Consider the following 5,615-nt stretch of genomic DNA (forward strand, 5'->3'; position numbering starts at 1 on the left):
GTGTGGTCCTCCTTGGATTCCTTTTGTTTGGGGTTCTCTGCGCTTCCTGGACTTGTAAGTCCATTTCTTTCACCAGGTAGGGGAAGTTTTCTGTCATTATTTCTTCAAAAAGGTTTTCAATATCTTGCCCTCTCTCTCCTTCTGGTACCCCTATAATTCTGATGTTGGTACGCTTGAAGTTGTCCCAGAGGTTCCTTACACTATCTTCATATTTTTGGAATCTCTTTTCTTTTTTCTTTTTCGGTTGGGTATTTTTTGTTTCTTTGTATTTCAAATCTTTGACTTGATTCTTGGGATCCTCTTTTCTGCTGCTGGATCTCTGTAAATTATTCTTTATTTCAGTCAGTGTATGCTTAATTTCTAGTTGGTCCTTTTTCATGTCCTCCATGGTCTCCCTATACTTATTGAGGGATTCATTAAATTTATCGGCAGTTTCCATAAAATTCTTGAAAAACCTTATAACCGTGGCCTTAAACTCTATATCCAATCGTTTGCTTTCCTCCATTTCTGCCATTTGTGACCTGTTTCTTTGTCTCCGCATTTTGGTTGCTTCCCTGTGTTGATAGAGTGGCTTTGTGTGCTAGGTGTCCTGTAGGGCCCAGTAGCTCAGCCTCCCCAGTTACCTGAGGTGGACACTCTTGGTGCACCCCCTCGTGGGCTTTGTGCACAGTCTTGTTGTAGCTATGCCTTGGTTGTTGTAGGATCACTGGGAGGAATTGACCTCCAGGGCAATTGGCAGTGAGAATCAGCTGCCCTGATGATGCTCAGCTGTGTAGCAATGCAAGCCGCTGTGGGGCCTGGGCCTTCTCTTGGAAGCTCTGAGTCTATCTGGCCCGGCTGCGGTTAGGTAATTACAGGTTGCAAATGGCCGGGGCATTCATATGCAAAAGCCTCTGCCGCAGCCTGGGCGGGGCGGGGTCTCAAGGAATCAAAGGGCTGAGAAAGCAGCTATGGCGGAGCCTCAGCCCTGCCCTAAGGAGTCGCGAGTCCCAGTGTCCCGGCAACGGCTGCAAGCACCTCTGAGGGAAAGCCGCTCTCAAGCTCGCCCGCTGCCAGACAGTCCAGTATCTCCCCGTATGAGCCCTGGGTCCCCAGAGACTTCCCGGAACCGGAGTTCAGAGCCGTCGGGAGCTTGTGTCTCCCTCCGGATTCAAAAAGACAGCCGCGTCCTCAGGTGCCAGACCCTTTCCGCGCGCGCGCGCGCGCGCGAGCCCCCGTACCTCTGCACTCCACCTCCGCAGCTCCTCCCGCTCGCAGTGTGCTTTTCTCTCCTTCTAGTTGTAGAATTTACACTCAGCCAGCCCTCCTGTAGCTCTGGATGATGTCCACCTTGTGTTTTTGATGCATTTATCGATTGTTGTGGGAAGCAGAAATTTCCCGGTGTTTATCTATGCCGCCATCTTAGTTTCCTCCCTGTAATCTTTCTTAAATTCCCTCCTGTATTTCAAATGCATAAAAGAAGCTGCAAAACTGTTATCCTCTGGAGCATTTGAGATCTTGTTCCCTGGCATTGCCATCAGTTTGGCTCAAAGAAACTCAAAAACATTCTCTACAGGTTTGGATGGTCAACAGATTATCTCTAAATCTAGGTTAAATGAATAATCACTTCACTTTTTAGACTTTTAGTCAAAATTATTTAGGAGAAGTAAAATAAGCTGAGTTAAATTTTTAATCTGTCTGCTCACTGGGTATGTAATGAAATAGGCAAGATCTGACTAAAACCCACATTTGTTGCTCATCCACTTGGCTGCATGAACGTAGTTCCCCTTTTAAAGATTTATTGAGGAGACTCAAGCTCAGGCTCGGTGTTACCTGCCCCAAAGGCTGTGCCCCAGCTTTTCTCCCACTCTGAGCTGCAGAGGAAGGACTCATCTCTCCCTCCCTACAGCCAACCTTCACCCCCATCCTTGTTCACTGGCTTCTAGTATCTCAAAGTGACCTGGCTGAGAAAGGAAGTAGATCAAAGGGCATTGTCCCTGTCTCCCCAGAGAAGTTTTCTTTACAGAGGAAAAAGTTTTACAGACTAAAAAGTTTAAAGAACATTGTCCCCCACTGGTTTCCCTTTCTAGAGAAAGGTACATCTAGAAGAGAGTAATTAAAAGAGCTTGTCTCTCACATGTGGGATATCAAACTGAAACTCGTGCACACAAATAGCAGCATGGTAAGGGGGAAAGAAGAGGATGAAGGGGGGCCTAAGAGAAGGTGACAGTAGAAGATTTGACTTTGGGTGTTGGGCACACAGTGCCATATACAGATCTTGTAACATAGAAACCCACACCCTGAAGCCTGTATGTTCATGTTGACCACTGTCACCCCAATTAATTTAATAAATAAATAGTTTAAAATAATAATAATAATAACTTGGCTTAAAAAAAAGTCATAATGAAATGCAGAGTCTAAATTACAGATCGCAAAAAGGCAGACATTCTATTCAGCTTGCACAATTGTGTTTAAAAGTTTTAAGTTGACATTAAAAATTGAGAATTTCATTAAAAAATCTAAATTCTAAGCTTCTCTTATAAATTGGGATGCTCTGGCCACCCTGGGCCATCATTCCTGCATGGCAACCTTTTGCTGGAGCAGACCCTTTCCAGTTCTCTACATCCAGCTTTACTGAGTTCAGATGCTAGAGCCAGACCCATGGATGTCACTTGCCTGGCCTCTTCTTTCTTCTCTTCATTCTAGACTGGCTAAGGAGTTGCACTAACTCTTACCCCCATGTTCTCTCCTTTCCTGTTGAATCAGCTCTTATATCACTTAGAGTTTTCTTGTTAAGTCAGTAGTTGCATCAGTGAAAATCCCAGCTCAGAAATTCTAGTACATACTCCCATGATACATCACCTCAAATTCTTTGTGAAAGAAGGGATATTTGAAAGTGACTACAAGGGCAAATGCACCTTTGCCTACAACTATGCAAATTCTATAAGTGAATTTGCATTGACTTGAAATAAATTAGACTGTAAAACCAAAACAATTTAAAAAACAAGAGTAAAAGGCAAATATCTAGTAATAAATGTTAACTACTTGAGGTTAAGTCCTCATGTTGTAAGGTTACTTTCAGTCTTCGTAGCACTTACCTAGTTACAACTTGCTCCTGCTACCCATAAGCTCTTGATGGCAGGGATTCTGTCAATCCTTTATATTCCGCTGTATTACAAAGTGGATAGCAAAAATATTCACTGATTCAATAAATAAATAAATAAATAAATAAATAAATAAATAAATAAATAAGTCAAGAAATGTTTAAGCAAAGCTGTAGTCATCGAACATAAAATAATTTTTCAGATTCCTAGCAACCAGGACTAAGGGAGAAGCAGCCAACCGACTTGGCTTGTGGCCTGTCCATATTCCAGAATTATCTCTGTTCCAGAAATCAGTGTGGGAAAACAAACAAGCAGACACTCCACCTTCATAAAGCCACTCTGCATTCCTGGTTGTTAGTGCCTTGAGGATTAGAGTCCAGAGTTCATGTCACTGCCCTCGGTTTCAGCACAGGCCTTGGGTCTCTTCAGGAACACAGTCATGGAGGTGCTGATTTTCAGATGGGAACCTGGTGAATGAAAAACAAAACACAAATCTTGTTACTTGCAATGAGGGTTTAGGAGGCGGCAGAATCTCCTTGCTAGTCCTGGCCAACAAGATTAGAACAGGACACAATGTGTAGGAAGTGACTAGGCTAATGCACTAAACTTTCCACCTCCAGAATTGGCCCCGCAGTCTAGGGGAGAGCAAGACTGTGATGGCTGTAGAACACTCTAGGAATACAGCAGCGATTTTCAACATTTTTCATTTCATGGCACACAAACTAATTACTAAAATTCTGTGGCCCGTCAAAAAAAATGTATTTTTTTCTGATCTGACAAAAAATAGGAATAAGTTTGATAGAGTTACAAATAATAATAGTAGTAGTAATTACCTATTCTTTTTGTTCCAAAATGACTTTAAAAAAAAAAAAAAGGTGTATATAAGGATTTCTGGTACCAAGAATTAACCAATCAGTCCAGCCAGCATGGCTCAGTGGTTGAGCCTCAACCCATGAACCTGGAGGGCACGGTTTGATTCCTGGTCAGGGCACATGCCCCAGTTATGGTAGATCCCCAGTAGGGGGCATGAAGGAGGCAGCTGATCAATGATTCTCTCTTATCATTGATGTTTCTATCTCTCTCCCTCTCCCTTCCTCTCTGAGGTCAATAAAAATATATTTAAAAAAAGAATTAACCAATCAGATGCAACCTTATTATGCAAGGTGACCATTAAGATACAACTCTATTATATGACCTATTCCAAAGTGGATTTATGGTTCAAGAGAGGACATTTACACCAGACAGCTGTTGATCTGTTGAAAACTGCTGGAATAGAGATTCAGGAAGGCCATTAAAAATCCTACTGGGCAATCTCCGAGTTTCGAACTTGTGAAACCGGACAACCAATGGGTCAGGGCTGCCTATCACTTCTTAAACCCATTAAGCAGATACAGGGTTGAATCCTATATGAATGTTTATTGCAACAATGCTGATAATATAGGAGAGTAGCAGGTCACCCATGAAAATCTGTTCTACCCTTCCCATAAGCGAGCTGTTTATATTGGATAGAAGGACAATGATTGCGTGGGAAAGTAGGAATTACAGACGTGGGGAAGTAGGCGAGGTGTACTGGTTACAGGCAATGCAGGCTGGGGTATTGCAAAGAGTGGGTGCTTCTGGGACAAGACTTTCAGCAACAAGGTTGTTAAACTTCCCATGATGATAGGCAGTTCTTGGAAAAGGAGGATGGACTACATTCCGATGTTAACTCCCATGTCCTGGGGCATGCAACTCTCATCCAGGTTAGAATGTGCTTTTTCTACTCAGAACAGAACAATCATGGTTAACAGAGCACGGTTAATATTTCTGCTCATTATAGTTAGTCTCCACCTTTCTATTTCTGCCCCTAACACTTGTAGATGCCAAACTGCCACCCTGTTGTGATGCCTTCTGGAACTCGAAGCTACACCTTCCGCATGGCCCCTCTGGCCTGCCAGGCACCTCAGATGAGAGCTGTGCCCAGGCCGGCACCAGCCACTCAGACGCCCCCAGCAGCTCCACCACCTGCTGTTGGCTCACCTGCTGCTGCACCCCGGCAACCAGGCCTGATGGCCCAGCTGGCGTGGCTGTGGGCTCTGCTGTCAGCCACAGCCGGGATCCTGCCGTCTCTGGGGCTTCAGTGGAGGAAGTAATGCTAAGCCCTCAAGGCCTGACATCACTTATCAGGAGCATGAGGGAACCCAGGGCATCAGCAGTTTGCCCCGTGTCACTGTGACATGCAACAGGTTGGGAGTGTGCCCAGGACCAGGGTGACCGTAAACTTGGGGAGGGTTTCAGCGAGGTGCTGAGACCGGGCAGATTTGCCGGTGGATTAGCCTGATGTAAGACACGGAAAATCATCTCTCGGTTGGAGGCTGCCAACTTTCCATCCTAAAACCAAGGCCCAACTTATCTGTAAGCTGGCAGAGAAGGTCCCCACGCTGGCAAACACTGCTGTGACGTCCTCAGAGGCTTGATTGGCCACATTTTGGCACCGGGCCACAGCTGAGCTGGTTCCTCTGACCCCTGTTTATATCTCTACAGCTATTCACA

At 44.7% G+C, this 5,615-nt stretch overlaps 1 pseudogene; it reads left to right on the forward strand.

The window, feature by feature from the left end:
- Positions 1-4,966: 4,966 nt before the first annotated feature.
- On the forward strand, positions 4,967-5,403 carry LOC118664760 (annotated as a pseudogene).
- The last annotated feature ends 212 nt before the right edge of the window (positions 5,404-5,615 follow it).

Source organism: Myotis myotis, unplaced genomic scaffold (genome assembly GCF_014108235.1).
Source record: "Myotis myotis isolate mMyoMyo1 unplaced genomic scaffold, mMyoMyo1.p scaffold_m19_p_1, whole genome shotgun sequence".
NCBI classification, from domain to species: Eukaryota; Metazoa; Chordata; class Mammalia; order Chiroptera; family Vespertilionidae; genus Myotis; species Myotis myotis.